At 43.6% G+C, this 21213-nt stretch overlaps 1 protein-coding gene across 3 annotated transcripts in view; it reads right to left on the bottom strand.

Annotated features, from left to right (window-relative positions):
- LOC138580086 (protein FAM118A-like) overlaps positions 1-20259 on the bottom strand; it is a 1834209-nt gene extending 1813950 nt beyond the window's left edge. For all 3 annotated transcript variants that reach the window (XM_069650357.1, XM_069650354.1, XM_069650353.1), the window contains exons 1-2: positions 20154-20259; positions 10222-10304 (exon numbers count right to left, since the gene is read on the bottom strand). The gene's annotated coding sequence lies outside the window, so the exon portion shown is untranslated. The remainder of the gene's footprint in view (positions 1-10221; positions 10305-20153) is intronic.
- Between the last annotated feature and the right edge of the window lie 954 nt (positions 20260-21213).

Below are 21213 nucleotides of genomic sequence, written 5' to 3'. Positions count from 1 at the left end.
AAGGTGATATAAAATCCACTGCTTTCCATCTTCTCAGGGAGCGCCTTTGCTTTGTAGATCCTTAAGAGATGAAGCGCTAACCCAACTGTTAAATTTCTCAGGCCACCCTGTCCATTTTACCAGACTTTGTTTTTTATTTCCTATACCTTTACTCTGAAGAATTTTCTGAACCCTATAAAAGCGTTGGGGCTCATTGGTGACCTTCTGTAACTCGTCGGTATAAAAATTACCGCTCACACCATCACCATCATAATCAACCAGCTGATAGACGTAAACCCCCTCTTTCACAGTTACTTTGGTCACTATAAATATTTCATCCGTAAATGATTGCTGATACCCCTTTGTAAAGACACCTTTAAGCTTAGAAACTCGGACATGGTCCCCCACGCAAAAGGATGGTTTCTTGACCTTCTTCGTTACCATGTCAGCGTACAAGTTTTTCCAAACAGTAAGAGAATTTTCAGACGTTACAGAATTTGGAGTCATTTTTATAGAGCGATGATAGCTATGGTTGTACGCCTCTATGAAACGTTGTAATACGTCCACATAACGATGTGTATTCTTTGCTGTAAAATATCGCCAAATCTTAGATTTTAAGGTTCTATTAAAGCGCTCAACAACAGCCGCCTTAACTTCGTTATACGTTACAAAATGATACACGTTATGTTGTTTAAAAGATTTTGGAAGGGTCTATTTAAAAACTCCTTACCAGCATCCGTTTGTAATTTTACAGGCATGTTTAAAAGCTGCCGTCACTCTTGATCCAGTCTTAACCTTCAACACTTCGGCAAAGGCGTATTTTGATAAAATATCAATAACCGTCAAGATGTACTGCGCCCCGTCGTTCTGCTTCCCATAGGTCCGCATATCCACAATATCACCCTGCCATTGTTCGTCTATTTGGGAAACCACTGTTCTTCTTCTGTTAAAACGTTTTCTAGCATTTTTATGAAGACTATATGCCTCTTCACCAGATAACCATTCCTTAACAGCTCCGCGTGAGATAGGTTTCTTGTCATGTTGTAATTTTTTATAAAGAGCATCAACACCCCCATAACTGCCAACACCGCTTTCATCATAATAGCTTTCATGCATGCTTCAATAAGAGATGTTCACCGCTGAAACACTTCAAAAAATAAACAAAGGCATAATGGGTGAAAGATGATTTTATTACAACTCTTATACATATAGCGTCTGGCACAACGTGACCCTTTTTGATATTTTTTCTGCAGCCTTATAAATAGCATTATACAAAACTCCCCGTTCCCCCCGCATATAACTCTGTATACATAAAACACTTGAGGCATTTAAAAGTTCATACAATTCGCGGTCCTGTAAAACGTATCCTTTAATGCTAAAGTAATGTTCATACAATTGCTCCAACAGCTGATGTAACACCTCTCTAGGGTGTAAATATAAAGAACCCACATCATATTTGTACAAATGCCAGTATTCATCCAATACCGGGAGCCATGTGTTGGTACATATGTTACCTATACACATCAAACTTTTACAAATTAGCTCTGGTCAGGGGGTAGGTATCTGTAGATATTTCAGGGTATCTGGGGCAATTTCCGATATCCGCTCTTTCAGCATAGCGTATAACAGTTTTTCCACACATACACGGCCCGGTTTCAGTTTACGATCCACACACCTTGCTGGCCCTTCAGAAATCTTATCCTAGAAACAAATATACACATATAAGAAACAAAACTCTGTTTATTTCTCCTCTCTCTTTAAAACAGTTTACGGCGTGCTACACATGGCTTCAGGGGATTCCCAAAAGTGTATAGGTCACAAAAATCTTTATCCATTAAACGGGCTACCCTGTTTCTAAAACGCACAGGACCAGCCATGTGTAAAGATCTCAATTTTTTCTCGGGATTGCGGCAATGGTATATTTCTATCCATGTTTTAGATAGAACACTCTCCATACTAGCATGTACACGCATGCCCATGCCTTTATATACAGCTTTAAGCAGCTGAAAACCTTTATATGAATTCAACAGAAAACATATCCGACGTATTGCTCTAGCGTGATAATTCAGAAGTAAACAGCCATGAGCATCCTGTTGCGGGTCATCGCTTTTATGTCCATAACACCAGCGGTAATAATCACGCTTCAAACATACTTTCACTACACAGGCCGCAAAAGCCTGAACAGTTGAAGTTTCCAAAAAAGTCATAGCTTCTTCTTCTTCTTCTTCATCAGAACTTTCAAAGCGCTTTAAACAAACACACTTCTTACACATATTGCGGGCTTGTGTTGCTGGACTTTCGATCATTTTAGAACAGCACACACAGTAAAAATTGACGGTATTAAATGAAGACCGCTGACTTTCAGTACCGTCAACTTTATCTGCCATTTTCTGCAATTCAAAAAAGAAAGAAATGTAACTCTTCAATACATATATATATATTTTTTTATTTTTTATTTTTTTTTAACACATAGTTCACACACACACACACACACACACCCCTTTTCCTACATACCAATTTACACAGAACAGGTCCCCCCGCCTCCATAGCAACAGCTGCATCCATAGACAAACCGGCCTCCACAGCATCAGCTGTCTCCATAAACAGCCTATCTTCATCGGCGCTTGTTTCCAACTCCGGGGTCATGGCTACCTCTGGAAACAGCTCGTCCAAAACCCCCAGATCCGCATACAAAGGCTCTTCAAAAGTCTTCATAGATTTGTCCAAAGCCTTCAAATCGGCCTCTGTATAGTCTGCATCCATAATACCAGCCTCTACACCATCAGCATCTTTAAAGGGATAAGAATCAGGAGGTGTCATATCACCCAGATTCATTAAAAAAATGCCCTGGCTCAACTCATCCTCATACGCCATTCCACTATAAGTGGGACCTTGCGATTCCTCATCAGCTACAGGAATTATTGTTGTCGGACTTCTAGGACTATCAGCCTTTTCAGCGGTGTTGCTGACGTCTTCCCCTCCTGTATTCTTAGAGTAGTAGCTGTAACGCTTCATGATTCAGGGTTATTGTAAGCGTTATGCAAATAGTACAGTCAGACTCCAAGAGCGCCGTCTACCTCTCTCCAGAGCTCCTTCTGTATATATACACCATACTCCACCCCTAGGGGAGGACCCACTACTACATCACCCCCACAACGCCCCCCGGCCTGCCCCCCTGACATCACAACTTCATACCTACATCATCTCATCAAAACCCTGGACCTTGACCCCAGAGGGATGTCATCATCCCTGCTGGACCACGCCTAGCCCCCAAAATATTACCTCATGCACGACATCACCACCGGGAAACACCCTTTCCTTCACCACCACGCCCTAAACACAAGCCATGACATCACTGTTAGGTTAGGCCTTACAAAAAAAATCAGGGACACGCCCGTGATGTCACCATCCCTGCTGGGACACGCCTAGCCCCCAAAATATTACCTCATCCACGACATCACCACCGGGAAACGCCCTTATCTACACCACCACGCCCTAAACACAAGCCATGACATCACTATTGGGTTAGGCCTTACAAAAGAAATCAGGGACACGCCCGTGATGTCACCATCCCTGCTGGACCATGCCTAGCCCCCAAAATATTACCTCATGCACGACATCACCACTGGGAAACACCCTCTCCTACACCACCACGCCCTAAACACAAGCCATGATGTCACTGTTAGGTTAGGCCTTACAAAAAAAAGCAGGGACACGCCTGTGATGTCACCATCCCTGCTGGGACACGCCTAGCCCCCAAAATATTACCTCATGCAAGACATCACCACCAGGAATCACCCTTTCCTACACCACCACGCCCCTCAACACAACGCATGACGTCACTACAGCACAGGGACATCCGCTAAGGCGGGACATGCGTTGCCATGGACACCCCAAGGGGCGGGACATCCGGTTGGGGCGTGGTTAAGGCCTGTCAGTTGATGAAAGGGGGGTTACTCCACTACTCATAGGTAATCAGTCCTTGCATCTGGTTGAACTGTAGAGTACCTCATTATGTACATTTACAGAGCAGCTAATGTATTCTGACCTAAGGGCAGGTCGAGGATTTCAAAAAGGGGTGTGAGCCATTCAAGATGCAATCTCAGGGTGGTCGAGAGAGGGTGAAGAGATTTGTAGATGGACCTACATTTAGAATATAGATGTAAAAAGTGTATTCTGCATTTGTAACCACTTTCTGAATACTGAGCTCAGACCTCTTCAACAGTCACTCAACCTACTGCAACAGCTTTCCAGTTTTGTGCCTCGCGCTACTCATCCCTCAACCTCTTTTGCACTGCATTGTGTTGTTGACCAATCACAATGGTTCTAGAACAAAAGAACAAATGATCTGTCATCATCCATCAAAAAATGGGAATATAATTTACTTGCAATGTGGAACATGGCTTATTTTAGAGTGTGCAAACAGAGCATATTCGTAACACAGTTACTGCCATAAAGAGCCAGCAAGCATTAAAACAGTAAGAAAAAAAAAACATTGATAGTCTTAACTTTTCACAAAAAGGGATTGCCAAGAGCAGATGATGTCAAGGAGTACTGTTCAATGTACCCCATGATCTAAACCACCTATGTGGGTATTTTTTTTTGTTGTTTTAATTAAGTGTAAACTGCATGCAGGGGCTCACCAACGTTTGCACTTATGTACCGTTAGGACCACTGCACACAATGTTATACATTTACAAAACTCTGTTAAATGAAAGTGTAAAAACAGACAAAATATCCTTTGCTCATTCATTTTATGCTCAGTTTTTAATTTGAGTTTTGAGGTGCGACAGCTATACGCCGAAACTATTGCATTGGAGTACAGATGGGGAGGGAAACAAGTCTGTAGGTGTTGTTTGGTTATGTGTCACCCATTGCCTGCCCATGGCCATGCTAATCGCTATGGCCGTTCCCAACCATTCCTCCCTTTGCCCACCCAAACGCCACCTCGTGGGAACTCTTTGAGATTGCTTTAATCAAACCTTACCATCAGGCTTTGCATTCAAAGTGCCTGCCAGCGTTTGTTCAACACAGTCTTCTGAGAGTTAATAACTTATTTGGAGTTGTGAACCTGCTACTGGTGTAACAAAAATGTCTTACAGGCCTGCCTTCCGCCATTTATAAGCACTCTACATGTCCTTCACTGAAGTCCTGTTAGAAATAAGCATTGGCAAAGGCACTAAAGTCCTGTTTAAAACAAACATTGGCAAAGTCAACATTTGTGGCTTGTGCATAGGTTTTAAGATTTTGCCAGGCACTGCTATTAGATGCCCAGGAACTCGCACCATTTTGCACCTGCTACCAACAATAGGCAGTCAATACCACTACGTCTGTGCCTGGCAAGTGCCTTTTCCATGCCTACACATTGCCAATGCTTGTTAAACAAATGGAAAAGCTGTCTTCAAATGACCCTTTCCAGACTGCATTTACCACTGGATTTCTCTACAATCAAGAAAACTGGTCTTGGGCTACTACAAGTTTAAGCTAACTCTCCCAACTCTTATATTTAAGGTTAACTAATGACAAACAACCTTTATGTGTTACCTGGGGTGGGCTTGCAATATCCTAGGCTGGTCTATGACTTAAGTCCAAAGTGACAAAAAATAATATGTAATGTTAGACCCAGGCTACCTGCCCCAATACACCCTTTGAAATATCACTTAAATCAATATTCAAATGTAATTAACAGTCCAAGGCATACATTTGTTTTCAAAAATTGATTAGCAGAGTTTACTAATTACATTTTTCTTGATTAGCAAACAAACCCATTTGATTAGCAATTTGTACTAATGTTTTTAATGCCAGCAGAAGATACTTGTACCTAAGATATAAAATGAGCAACAATACAGCAGTTTTGTATACCGCTGAAGTAAGACATTAGTGAGATAAGTCAGGCCTTGCAAATTCTTTCTGTAAAATGGTGCATGTCACCACAGACCCACTTTAGTTTGGCACACTGCTGCAACCCAGAGGCCAGCCATGCACAGCAAAACTTGTATTTGACATTTACTGCAAACAAAGTAAAGTTTAAATAAACGTTTCCAACATCCTCTGCAAATGGTACTGGGCCTTCTTAAAATCTACTCAACTACGCGAGTGGGCAAAAATACTTTGCGAGCCCTGGATGAGTGTCTGTAAAAAGGTTAGCTGCATGAACGGACACACATAAATAGATATGATAAAAAGGCTCTTAAAACAGTTTCGCTAGCTCTCTACTGCAGGTGCAAAGACATAATGCAATCATAATCATAGAGCAAAATGAGCTCTGGAGGCCAACTACAGTGTACAGTCCTGCAGTAGGTCTGTAGATGTCCAGACCGGATGAAAATATTGATTGCTATATTAAGTAGATATCAAGTTAGCTTTGTGTATTATTCATTATGTAAAACACTAAGCAGAGTCAATGGCATAGCAGGCAGAGAACTGGGCAAACTAGGCAGTATATTGTAGTTTGCAGCCATCTCACTTTCAGGGTAACGGATATAAACCAACATGGTAAGTTAGAATGTCAAGGAGTATGGGATCAGATCATGGGTTGCGCACCAGTTGCAAGCTGTATGTAACCAGCAAGCGACAGGACTAGGTTTGCCATCAAAGCATTTGGCCACATGGTATGTACATTTTCAAAGGTGTCCACTAGTCAATATGATGCATCTTTCCCAAATAAATGAAAATCTAGTTGACACTGAGATTTAGATACACTTCACTGTAAAGCATGGAGTCAATGCAGTGTTTTACAGTAGCAATACTGTAATTATGCATTATGTAACCTATTACATTTATAGAAAAGGAATTGAAAGCCTTTAACAAAAAATGACACATACTGGTGTTTGTCTGACAGGTTACAGTTAGCTTAATAACAGTATTATCCCAATTATTTCTGGTTTGCAATTACTTGAAAGATAAAACTAAAATGTGCATAGCACTCCCACACAGGCCTTTTGGCACATGAGTGAAGGGAATGATTACTGCTGCACTCTCTCCATTAATCCCTTTGAACTTGCAGTGAACAGAGAAAAGAGGGTGGAGAGAGCTCTGAAGGCAAGAGAGGAAAGCAGGGTGAGCTGTGCTTAAATTGAACAGGGTAACTTAAATAGCTAATTGTGCTACACAAGTGCCATTTTAATTAGCAAACCTACAGAATTGCATAGCAAATTGCTCTGTGACACTGCTTATTTCATGCCTTGCAGTCCAACCCTCTTGTGTTTTTCTTTAAACCAAAGTTTATATATTCATCTGTTATTCAGAAAATTAAACAGCCAACACATGTTTCGGCTGTGATCCTATTCACTTGGTTCAACTGGTTCAAACCCAATGCGATTTCAAAACTTCTTCATAATCTAATAACTCTTGGTATGTTGTTTGTTGTTGTTGTTTGTTTATTTGGTATAGCGCAGAGAAACCAAACCCGCGAGAGTAACTGGGCGCAGGCAGTACAAGGATACTTGAGAACTTAGTTACAATACAAGAAAAGGTTGTACAGATGAGAGGAGAGGAGAGCATATACAGGCAGTACAAAATACAGAAATGTAGATAGAGCAGGTAGTCTAGCGACCTGTAATCTGGTTATGCACATCCGCAGTCTCTGGGAAAAGTGGCGGTAAGGTGGACGGGCTAAGTGTCGAGGGATCGAATCCAGGTGAGGGCTTTACGCCTGAAGCTAGTGTAGGGTTGGTCTATTCTGAGGTCAAAGGGGAGTTTGTTCCAGGTTTGAGCAGCTATGACCGGGAAGCTGGAGCCGCCCGCTGTGCTCTTTTTATATCTGGGCACCACTAATGTGTAGGAATTTGTCATTCTGGTGGGTCGGTTTGAGATTCTCTTGTTGATTCTGTTTACCAGGTAGGGGGGCGCTATGTTGTTGAGGCATTTGGAGGTAAGGGATAAGGTCTTGAGCGCAATCCTGTCTTTGATTTTTAGCCAGTGAATATTTTTCCTAGCGGTGGAGATATGAACTCTGTTAGGAATGTTTAAGGCTGCTCTGATAGCGTTGTTTTGGAGCGTACACTATATAAGCTGCTTGATAGCCAAACTTTGTCATGAGATACATACAAATGGTTGAAAATGGTTGTGATGTTAATGCAAGGCGTAAAAGCCGTACTCAAGGCTTTTATGCTTTTTAAGAACGTTACGCTTCCATAGAGAATGAGCCCCAAAGTAAATGGAAATGTTCCATAGCGATAAAGAAAGCCATAAACGCATTACGCCTCGCTTTTACTTCTTGTTTTGCCGCTCGGACCAATACAAAAGTACCCCCTTGGTCATTTTAAAAGGATATGTGTCAAGGGCCTCAGTTATGCACTCACTTTTTTCAATGTACAATCAAACAAATATAAAAGACTGCAGCTGCTGGGGTGTTCAAGTGTTGCCACACTGAGAAGCCAGGGGCACTCTCAACTTTGACTCTGGCATAAAATTTCAAGTTGCAAGCCAGAACAGGCCAGGTCACGTTTTCATTTCGAGAGAGCTAATGCCTTTCTGCAACAACTTTGCAATTTCTTTCAAAGGTTACAGTGATCACACGGTACTCGCTTTCCTATTGGAACACCCGCACTTGACTATTCAGTATAATATACCGGAACCACATTTGGCTTTATTAACTCCAGATAATGTGGGTAGAAGCCAGGCATACATATGCACTCACCTCCTCAGTTCTGAACGTATATACAGCACAACATTTCTTACTCACCAAGAATTAATTATAAGTAGACCATGGATAATGGTGAGTATACATTTTGAGGTCTGCTTGACTAATTATAACGAAGTCAAAAATATCCACTATGCCTACAGGGACCCCACTCAAATGAGGACTGATACCTAGATACTGGTCAATTTAGGGTCAGCCCTCCCGCACTACTGAAATTTAAATGTTCTAACAAAGGGCCATCAAAATGGAGGGAAGTTGGGCGGGTGAGAGTAGAGAAATGGGAGGGAAAAGATAAACAGAAAGGCAAACTGGGGATGGTAAAGAGTAACGGGAGGAAGATAATTGAGGAAGGATGGAGGAAAAGAAAGGAGGCTGAGGGAAAAGACTCTGGAAGACAGTAACTGTAAATTAAGTGATTTAATTGCTCGCATTCTGTAAAGAGAGTGTGGGCTTAGAGATCCACACACACTCCAGAACTAAGGTCATCACCTGGTTACTCAACAAATAACTAACCATGTATGTATGCACACCCAATGTTCAAATGCTTCTTATTGTGTTTTGCCTATCACTATCTATGCACTAACTGCCTTTCTTGTCAACCTTTTATGCCACACTATTGTTGTACTATTGATCCCTATTGTTGCCTGTAACCTGATGCTCAAAGCGCACATATACCCCTGGGTCAAGAGCGCTATACAAATAAATAAACAAACAAAACAAACAAACACTGGTGGAAGGTCCAGTGTGCCGAGAGTTGTTGCCTGTTCCGTATGGCATCGGTCACCAGCAAGTCCTCTCATAGAAGGAAAGTCCTCAGCCAGGGCAGGCTCCAGGCTGAGGAGGGTTAGGAAAGGATTGATGAGATCACAAGCAAGCATCAAGTTGACTGAGCGCTGTGGCGGGGGGGCTGGGAGGGGTTTGTGAAGTAACATGTCAAAAGGGCAGCCGCTTCTAAACCCCTCTATTTCGCTCCTTCACATCCCCACCACAATGCCCAAAGCCACGACAATGTTGTGTACCCATTGTTCCATTCTTCGGCAACTCGGCTGCACTGACAACATGTGCATGCACGGAGAGGGGACATGCATGTGGTGATCACAACATCCATCTCCCTGCACTCAAAGTTAATGGCTGCATCTTCTTCCCTTGCTGGCCTCGCAGGTGGCATGAAAAAGACCTGAGAAGGGTTCTGAGGTAGCAGAAATCACAGGCTACCTAAATCTACCACTGTTCTGAACTAAGCGATTGCAGGGTGATGTGAAGAGCATTACAGGGATAATAAATCAAATAAAAGCATTCAAGAGTTGGCCTTTGTCTCAGCAGTAAACATAACTTGTTAAGTACCGTCTTAACAATTCCCCTTACGCCAGCAGGCCACTTGTGGAGGCAGCACCCTCAAAAAACAATAACAACTAACTAGCTAGGGCTACTTAACAGAGTTAGACCTCATCTCAAGTGCTCAGACTGCAGACACTTTATATTCTTTTTAAACATAAGTAAATGTGAGCAACTCTGAATTACCTATCAAATCATGTGAATACAATGTATATTGCTTAGAGAAACGTACCCAAGGGGATAATCACACGTACCATACTTACCTTTGTAGAGATCCATCCCTTTGACAAGCCATCACATTCTGGGAATATCATGCATCAGTGAACAGGTAGGAACCTGGTTAATGCTAGAGATGTTTGAATTAAACAAACCGCTTTAATTAGGAAAACCACTAACACATATCAATACTATTTACAGAGCATCAGAAAAAGAACAAATATGCCATAGGATGACGTTTCCTTAATTCCACAATGGAAAGCTTGACACAAGACACAAAGAATGACTTTTTGAAATTCACTGTTGTTTTTGAAAAGTATTGTTGAAAATTATTGTTGTTGATGAAATGGTGTTACAAGAAAAGTATTGTCACAAATTGTTTATTTAGAAATCACTGCTCCTGAAGAAGAGGGTCATACTCTCGAAATGCGTAGAGCTCTTGGTTATTGATTGAATTTGATTAATTTGTTTTGATTCATGGTGAATAAGGAGTGAATATAACTCCGATATGCTATCCAAATAATTTGAGTAAAATTTCTCTTTTTGACTAAATTATTCTTGTGAAATTATAATTTCCTTCATTCTTGGTAGGGATTTGGGAAATTAATACATTACCAGTACAAAGTATTATGGCGCATAGACACTAACTTTTGAAACCTTGTTGGGACAAGTTAAGTAAACTGACAGAAAATTGTTTGGACATATTCCAATACCTAAAGGTGTGCAGGGGACGGGAGTTCCTATTATCAATAGGAACTCCATTCTCTTCAGTATATAGTTGACTTGTTGATACCAGAGTCATTTTCTCTCTCCCCGGCACCCGTAAAAAAGTAATAAGATCTGACAAGCCAATAATAGCTCGAAATGATTTAAACCTATGGGAAAGTTTCTATCGAAAGAAGGGTGTGCTGCTTCTCTTTTGTGGTTTTCTAACAACTACAGTCTGAACACAGTTATTCACATCATGCAGCACATCCAAGCACCCATGAAGTTCTTCCCATCCCCTGGTAATCCTACATGTCCCTAGGAGCAGTGGATTGATGGCTTCCAGGTGTACCTGAGAGCTATTGGCGGTAACAAATACAACAATGACCTAAAAGAGGCCACCTTGCTGAACTGTGTGGGAGCTGAAGCACTAAGTATTTTCAGAACACTTCCTGAGTTGGATGATACAGAGGGAGGTTCGGGTGACACCAACCGCAAGTTTGAAAGTGCACTAGGGAAGCTCGCCAAGCACTTTGGTAACAAGACCAATGTTGTATTAGAGAGATACAAATTCTTTTCCAGGAGACAATTGAAAAGCGAGTCAATTGATGCGTATATGGCATCTCTCAGAGGACTCATGTCCACGTGCAATTTCACTGGTGTGGGGGAAGAGTATTTAAGGGATCAGCTGGTGTTGAATGTTGCAGACTCATGCATTCAGCAGAGACTATGGCAAACCAACAACCCGTCATGTGAGCAGGCAATGGAGATAGCAAGGAGCATGGAGCTTGGTGATCGCTGCATGAAAGCAAAGTTCGAGAAGACAGAGGATAAGGAAATTAAATTAGTACAAGTAAAGTCCAAGGATGAATTAGAAGAGTCTTTGGTGGCAATGGTAAGGAAAATGACCACCAACAATTCAAGAACTGGTTCCAGAATGATGGTAACCAATATCAGAACCGTTGTCAGAAATGTGGGTGGTACAGACACAATGATAGTGACAAGGAGTGTCCTGCGGCCGCAGTCGAGTGCTATAGATGTGGTCAGGTTGGGCATTTTGCTAAGGCCTGTAAAAATACACGAGGCAGGATGGACAGAGGCAACAGGTACCCTTATAACAACATGTCAAGAGGATCTGTAAGAGTTGTTGAGGAGAACAGTAGTCAAGACAATATGCTGTCTGTCAATCAAGGCAATGCGCATGTGCAGATACTCACGGTCTTGTCTGTACTATTATCTGGCAAGATGCAAGACATACAGTGTACTGGGGTAAGAGCAACTGGCTACGGAAAGACCCCTATAGATATAAAGGTTGCACTTGGGTCAAGTTGAAGTTCCAAGATAGAGAAACATACTGCAGACTGCATATAGCTAAAGATGGTTCATCGGTAGTAGGTTGGGGGGGAACAAGCTGCTCTGCGAGTTAGAATTCACCTGGGAGAAGAGGTTCCAGTCCTGAGCGTGTTGAAAGACGATAATGACATCAAGGCTGCACTAGCAAAACAATTTCCAAAAGTGTTTAGTGAAAACATTGGACTATTAGAAGGATTTCAGCACAGAATTGGTCTAAAAAGAGGTGCCGTACCCATAGCACACAAAGTTAGATACATACCAATTGGCACAAGAGAGGAGTTAAAAAAAGAACTGGCAAGGCTTTGTGAGCAAAATATAATAGAGCCCATTGAAAGTTCAGAATGGCTCGCCCCTATAGTTTTAGTAAAGAAACCCAATGGCACCATTAGAATGTGTGTGGACTTGAGAGATCTTAATAAAAACATATGGATAGACAAGCACCCTCTTCCTAACATTAGTGAATTACTTACAACAATGAAACCAGCCAAGTTTTTTAGTACCTTGGATTTATCTTCGGCCTACCATCAGATTGCTTTGGAAGAGGGGTCCAAGAGTCTCACGTCGTTTGTCACCACTTCAGGGGCATTCATGTTTAAGAGAATGCATTTTGGCCTTGCCTCAGCACCGTTCCAGAGGCTAATGTCGTATTTATTTGGAGGCTTGGATGGAGTACATTGCTTTCAGGACGAAATTCTGATCTCTGAGAGGAGTTAAAAAAAGAACTGGCAAGGCTTTGTGAGGAAAATATAATAGAGTCCATTGAAAGCTCAGAATGGCTCGCCCCTATAGTTTTAGTAAAGAAACCCAATGGCACCATTAGAATGTGGGTGGACTTGAGAGATCTTAATAAAAACATATGGATAGACAGGCACCCTCTTCCTAACATTAGTGAATTACTTACAACAATGAAACCAGCCAAGTTTTTTAGTACCTTGGATTTATCTTCGGCCTACCACCAGATTGCTTTGGAAGAGGGGTCCAAGAGTCTCACGTCATTTGTCACCACTTCAGGGGCATTCATGTTTAAGAGAATGCCTTTTGGCCTTGCCTCAGCCGCAGCACCGTTCCAGATGCTAATGTTGCATTTATTTGGAGGCTTGGATGGAGTACATTGCTTTCAGGAGGACATTCTGATCTCTGCCAGCACCGAAGAGGAACACGACGCCAAATTTATGGGAGTCCTGCAAGTAATTCAGAAGAGTGGGTTGACACTAAAGTTGGATAAATGCAAAATAAACGCGACAAAGTGTCATACCTGGGACATTCTATTGATTTTACGGGGTATTAGTCCTAAAGGTGGAACTAATGAATACCATTTTAGGAATACCTGAACCAGAAAATAAAGATCAACTAAGAAGTTTCTTAGGCATGACAGAGTATTATGCCAAGTGTGTTGAGGACTATACAACCAAAACCAAGTGCATGAGGGATCTCATGAAAAGATCAGCAAAATATATTTGGTCAGAAAGGTGTGAGAACGAATTCAGACAAATAAAGATGGACATCAACAAAACACCATCCTTAGGGATGTTTGAATGGAAGGACAAAACAATAATCTTGGTTGATGCCAGCAAGGTTGGTCTGGGAGGAGGGATGGAACAACTTCAGAACAAAAACATGGTAACGATTGCTTTTGCATCCAGAGTTTTGAAAGGTGCCGCGTTGAATTACCATCGAGAGAGAAGCTCTGGCAGTGAAGTGGATCTTAGAACATTTCAGAAACCTAATATGGGGATTACCGGTTATTTTGAAGACTGATCACAAACCACTGATCCATGTTCTACAGTCTAAATCACCTTATTTAATATCGCCAAGAATAAGGAGATGGTTCCTTGATATAATGCAGTATAATCTTCATATATACCATACTCCAGGCACTCTAAACCAGGTGGCCGATTGTTTTTCCAGACTGCCATTTGGCCAGGTGACTGGCATTGATCCGATTGAAGAAGATATTATAGCATTTGTGAACACTGGGATTGCCAAAGATGAATGGAAACATGTGACTGATCTACACCCTGAACAAATACAGATAAGGAAAGCATAGCCTGTGATTGGAAGGGTTACAAACAATCCCTGGCAGATTTCGTGCAAATTAAAGAGGAGTTATCCATGGACCAAGAACATATTTATAGAGGAGATTGCATAATTCCTCCTGTGCAAATAAGAGGGAGCCTACTTGCTTTGGCACATGAAGGACACCTGGGAAGGAGTTTGACCAAGAAGAGAGTAAGGAGTAACTATTGGTGGCCGAACATGTGGAGAGAAGCGGAAGAATTAGTCAAAAATTGTACTGCATGTGCAACCAGTGACAAGTCCAAAGTTTGAGGACAAAGCCTTTACAACCAGTGGAGATTCCTGACAGTGTATGGTCCAAATTAGCTATTGATGTCATGGGGCCATATGAAAATCTTGATCCAGTCAAAATATATATTATAGTCTTGGTTGACTACACGTCTAAATGGGTTTTGAATTTCTTAACTGAAATCTTCAACAGAGAAGGTGACCCCCAAGGAGTTGGTATCCGATAATGGGTCACAATTCACTTCATTAGAATTTCAAGGGTTCTTGAGAGACGGGGCTATAGACCACATAACAGCTTTGTTATACCATCCCATTGCCAACGGTCTGATCGAAAGAATGAATAAGTTCGCCAAAAGTGTAATTCAGCTGGCAATATCTAATTCTCTTCCATGAAGGGAAACAAAGAAGCTTTGTGTGTGCGCTTATAGATTCACACAACACTCCACCACAGATGTAGAACCATTCACCATGATGCGTGGCAGAGTAGCATCTAATCGATTGAGACCGGCCTGGATGTTCATGGACACTGGTGAGGCAAGGTTGGACATGGACCAGATATTAAGGAGTGTGAAGGAGAAACAAAGAAAATATAAAGAGTATTATGACCTAAAGAACAATGTGAAAGAAAAGGCCATCAAAAAAGGAGATTGGGTATGTGTCAGAGAACCCAAGAAAGCACTCGAAGGCGAATCCAGATTTAGATCACCAAAAAGAGTCACTAGTAGTCAAGGCAAATCGCTTGTGCTGGAGGATGGTAAAAGATGGTCGGCCAATGATGTGGTGAGGAAAGAGTATGACTTAAATAGGCCAAGCACAAGTAAAAATGTCAACACAGAATTATCCGGCAAGTTGGACAAGGAGAATGTCAGGAGATGCAACACTGATAAGGATTGTAACGCAGGAACATTGGATCACATGAACAAGAGTGCTGCAGATGAGTGCAATGCAGGAACATTGGATCACATGAACAAGAGTGCTACATATGATTGCCAAGATGGTCGGACTGATGTTATAACAAAGGGATTATCAAAGAGGAACCGGAAAATCAGTCAAATCTTTAATGATGACTATCTATTACTAAAGTGATTAACTACCTGGTCACATGGCAAACCATACTGCGATGCAATGCAGATACACACAGACCACTAGAACTGTGTCGTACCCTATGGTCGCTAACAGACCACTAGAATTGTGTCGTACCCTATGGTCGCTAACAGACCACTAGAACTGAGTTGTGCCCTATGGTCGCTAACAGACCCTCTGATGTATGCATTCTAGTCAATGTCAGGAATTGTCACACCTAGGTGCCCTCTGATGTATGCATTTTAGTCAATGTCAGGAATTGTCACACCTAGGAGCCCCCTGATGTATGCATTTTAGTCAATGTCAGGAATTGTCACATCTAGGTGCCCCTGTTGTATGCTCCAACCTCACAACTAGTTGTATCCAATGAAGATACTATAGTGCACAAGCTGTACCTGACCGATTCTACCCGACTCTAACCAGCCACCATCTATCTTAGTCTGGCCTGCTCCCCACCAGCGCCACTAGACTCCACCGCTATCCACAGACCATGATCTTCTGGCTCGCCCTAACCATGTTCCCTTTCTGCTTAATACAGGACAATGTACCTTGTAGCAACAATAGCTACATAGCCCACCAGGACGGCCTAGCTAAACTAGGGTGCCCCAGACACCACCCCATCCCTTGCCCCACTCCTTTCCTACCCTCCACACCCCCTTTCCCCTCCACTTACCACCACCCTCTCACGTCCACATCCATCGTCATCCATGGCCTACCTACCAACAGCCACCACAGTCCCATTGCTAAGTCTAACCAAACCAAAATGACCACCAAACCTCCCACCCGCTTTAAGCCACCCGGGCCAACCCCCCTCTCCCTTATTCCCAACATCACAACCCGCAATGACAGATTAGGCTCCAGGCTCCCCACCACAAATTCTAAACCTAACTCCAGACCTTACACCAAAACTAATACAAAGCACATTGCACCAAACAAGCCCACTCCTCCCCCACTAAAAGGCGCCCTACTCAACGTCAGATCCCTGGCTGCCCACCCCACAGAAATTGCAGACATCATCCTTACCAATGACCTTGACTTCTTAGCCCTAACAGAAACTTGGCTCCATGAGGCGTCCGGACCCTATTTATCGCTAGCCATCCCAGACAAATACACTATCTTCAGAGCGGACAGACCAAACGCCAGAGGTGGAGGCGTAGCAATCATTTCCAAATCCGCCCTAGGCCTTAGACCAACCGACACAGTCGCATTCACATCCTGCGAGTTACTCACAACCAAACTACAAACCTCCCCCACAGCCACGATAACCATCCACCTCATATATAGACCCCCAGGTCCCCCTGGGACCTTCGAAGAAGACATCACATCCCTCATCACCGAAATTTCCAAACCAACAGCACAAATCATGATCCTCAGAGACTTCAACCTCGGCTACCAAGACCCAAACGATGCACATGCTGCATCCCTAGCCAATGTCCTAACCGATCATGGTCTCACTCAACTCATTGTACTCCCTACCCACCAAAAAGGCAGAACCCTTGATTGGGTAGCAACCCACAATTGCAACACAACCTGCAAAGACCCCCAACCTCTGGCATGGACCGACCACCACATGATCCCCCTTGAGGTTAACACCAATCAGGTACTGCCCAATAAGCACCCCATGGCACCAGCATGCCCCACCAGGAATAAACGCAACATCACTGCTGAAGCCCTACTACCACTGGTCTTACCTACCCTCAATGCTCTCCCAGCTAACGCTGACTTAAACCTGCTGATCGACACCTTCAATGATTCCATGGCCAGAGCAATGGACACCGTTGCCCCCTTGAAAATACGCAAAGCTAAACCCAAAGCTCATCTGAACTCGTGGTACACCCCTGAGCTCAAACTACTTAGGAAAGAGAAAGCTAAGGCTCACCACACCTGGAAGACTAACCCCACTGCGGAAAACAAATCCAACCTCACTAACTTATCCTCACTTTACAAAAGCGAGATAATCCGGACCAAAAAAGATACATACAACACCAGGATCACTCAGGCAGGATCCTCCACTGAAGAATTATTCAAAATTCTGAAGGAACTAGAAAACCCTATTTCGCCCCTGGAAACCTGCCTGAAAGACAAATCCTGGTGCACCAACATCCAGAACGCCCTCAACAATAAAATTTTAGGACTCCAAACTAAAATCGAAAACAAACGGCAACAACTCTTCAACAATAATGTCACCAACCTTAGCCTACCCACACCTAACAACACTAGCGCAGGCTTTTCGTGCAAAAAAGTCACCATCCCGGAAGTTCAAAAAATCATCATCTCCCTGAAACCCTCTAACTGTAAAGGAGACAGCTGCCCGGCTCAGATCATAAAAGATGCAGCCAGAGAGCTCTCCCCCTTCATCACCAAACTCATCAACCTATCCTTCACCAATAGCTCTATCCCCAGCAACTTAAAACAATCATGGGTTCTCCCTCTCCTGAAAAAACAATCCCTCGACAGGCCCATCACCACAGTCCCCTTCCTACTGAAAATCCTGGACAGAGTCGCCTACATCCAAATTCAGGAATACCTAGAATCCAACCAACTGCTAGGAATACGTCAATCTGGCTTCAGACCTCAACACGGAACTGAAACCGCCCTTGTTGATTTCAAAAGCCAGATTGATGAAATTAAAGACAAAGGCAATGCCGCAATCCTACTCCTCCTAGACCTCTCAGCGGCCTTTGACCTGGTCAGCCATGAGGTCCTCTGTAATCACCTTGCCACCGCAGTCCACTTCTCCTCCCCTGCCATCACATGGATACAATCCTTCCTGGCAAACAGAACCATACGAGTCTTTTCCACTACAGCTGCAGCAGACCCCATCCCCATCACATGCGGGGTCCCACAAGGTTCCTGTGTATCCCCCACTTTGTACAACATATTTACAAAGCCTCTATTTGACCAACTGGACCATCTGGGTGTCACCTACACAAACTACGCAGATGACACCCAGATACTCCTCATTATCTCTGGTAATTACCAAGAAGACTCCGCCCGGATCAACAAAATATTCTCCATCATTCAGGCATGGATGGCCTCCCATGGTCTCTGCCTGAATGATGAGAAGACAGAGCTCCTAATCGTCGGCTCCTCCAACACTCTAACTAATCTTGACCCTAGCTATAATAATATCACCATCGATGGTCATTCCATTCCCATAGCCAAAAGCGTAAAAACCCTTGGCTTCTATCTAGATGCCAACATCAACCTTAGCAAACACACCAATATGACCGCCTCAGGCGCTGCCTTTACCGGCAAGCTCATTAGGGCCAGCAGACCCTTCCTATCACCCAACAGCTGCCTCACCCTTGCCAGGGCCCTAACACAATCCAAACTGGATTACTGTAACAACCTGTACCTAGGCGCTAATCAATCCGTACTCAACAAATTGCAGGTAATACAAAATAACGCCTTGTGCGCAGCCCTCAACATTCCCAGACAAGAGCATATCTCTGCCACTAGGAAAGCCTGCAAATGGCTATCCATACGCCAAAAAATTGATTTAAAAATCATCTGCCTCACGTACAAAGCCCTCAATCACCTAGCACCACCTTATCTAGCTAATAAACTCACCCTGAAACCTGCCACCAGATTCACCAGATCCTCCAACACTCTTTGCCTACTAGTGCCCAGGTTCCACCTAAAAAGAGCTGGAGGGGTAAGCTTCACAGTGCTTGCCCCCCAACTCTGGAACTCCCTACCGCTTAACATCAAAACTGTCGAATCCTTCCAGATCTTTAGGAAGCAGGTCATCAGCTGGCTGCTAAACAAAGAATAATACCACTAACTCTAGACCCGTGCGGATACTGGCTTAGACACTGTATTTATTCTGAAAATTGTATATTGTACGTACTGTATATGTTCTGTTTATTGACCACTGTATATATATGTATATTTTATAAACCTGTACGAAGTATGCAACACACAGATACTTCTCAACTCTGTAACCAAATTCTTAAGCGCCCTTCTACCTCTGGGTTTGGAGCGCCATACAAATAAAATAAACAAACAAACAAACATGTATCCTTTTTACCTGTTTAAATTAAGACATTACACTTTGTTTTCGTTGCTTTTATTCAACCTTCAATTTCCACCTCTTCCTTTCCCCTCCTTTCCTAATCTTCCTTTCTTTTCATATAAGGGGGGGGGGGATGTTATGGAATAATGTAGTGAAATGCCTAGCTTAGAATCCGTGATGCAATCTAGAATGTGATGTGAGGATTCTGCAGCGGTTTCCCTTGGAGTGAGTTGTGCTCTGGGGGCTCTACATTAAAACCCTCTTTAAACCCAATTACCACCTCTGCCAATTTATTACAAAAACCAGGCTGGGAGGGGAAGCTACATGAGCAACTAGCATAGTGGGCTGTTTGAGCTCAGAGGGCCCTCGCATACACGCCAACCCTCCTGTGTGGAAATGAATTTCTCAAGAAATCTCCCTCCTGCTTAGCGTGTTGACATGTACGCCCTCGGTGCATGTATGTGGCACACACTGGCAAGAGGGGAAACATGACGCATCACAATTTCCGTTACTCACCTCGAGGCCGAGTCCCGCGCGAATCTAGTGCGCATGCCCACCGGAAGAGGGGCAGCACGGGCGCGCGGCGTGCGCTCTACTGCGCAAGCTCAGAGACATCCCCCAAGCGCCCGCGCTTTTCGCTTGCCCGCGGCCACTGCGCGCGCCACTTTCCCTTCTGACGCTTTACCCCAGCGTGAGCGTGCCCGCGGCCACGACGCGCGCCACTTTCCCGTCTGACGCGTTACCTCAGCACGTGCCCGCGGCCACGATGCGCGCCACTTTCCCTTCTGACGCGCTACCTCAGAGGGGGCGAGTGCGTACGCAGTAAATCCTCTCGGAACGCTGCCGAGTTTACCACAGAAATCTGTGAACAACTGTTTCTTGTTCATCTTTTAACGTCGCCCTGTCACAGCTATTTATTGACCTTGTGTGTTTTACTTCAGGAGAGAGCATTTCCCCTTTATATCATCTTTGTCCTAGCCAATTCCTGCTCCATTCTCCTTGGCCTTTTTTACACTCTGTCCCATTTAAACCACATGCCTATCTGTTATGTGGGGGCCTAGGGGTAGGGTGGGCCGTGCCCAGCACCATGTGCACCCCTTGCCACCTTGCTAACACAAGGGTCCCATGCAGTTCTTTAAGTGGGGTAGGAAATTGTCGGGGTGGGTGGGCTTGATTGATGGGCGTGGCTTGATTGATGGGCGTGGCTTAAAGAAGAGCCTGTAAAAGTGAACAGGGGTGGTCTCTTCGCATACTGCAGCACTGCTGGTACAACCAAAACGTGTGGTCCTGAGCAAATCATTTAATTGCACTATTGAGGGTGAGGCTTTTAAAAAAGAGAGAAAGTTGACTGCTTTTTATATAAAATACAAGCAGTCCTTGCATTCGGGGAGGGGGGGCCTACCAACAACTGTTTTCTCAGGGGGCTCGACAAAAAAGTTTGTATACCACTGCCCAATGCGGCCAGGGCATGGTTGCAGAGCCCAGCACTTGAACGTGGGTGTGCTGCCAACAGGGTAAGGTGACAGGTGGAAGATGTTGGCTACGAAAGCGCACTACCAGGGGCTCTCGTATCCCC

Source organism: Ambystoma mexicanum, chromosome 3p (genome assembly GCF_040938575.1).
Source record: "Ambystoma mexicanum isolate Mex_15411 chromosome 3p, UKY_AmexF1_1, whole genome shotgun sequence".
In the NCBI taxonomy this organism is placed as follows: domain Eukaryota; kingdom Metazoa; phylum Chordata; class Amphibia; order Caudata; family Ambystomatidae; genus Ambystoma; species Ambystoma mexicanum.
This window is presented reverse-complemented; position numbering and strand designations above follow the sequence as displayed.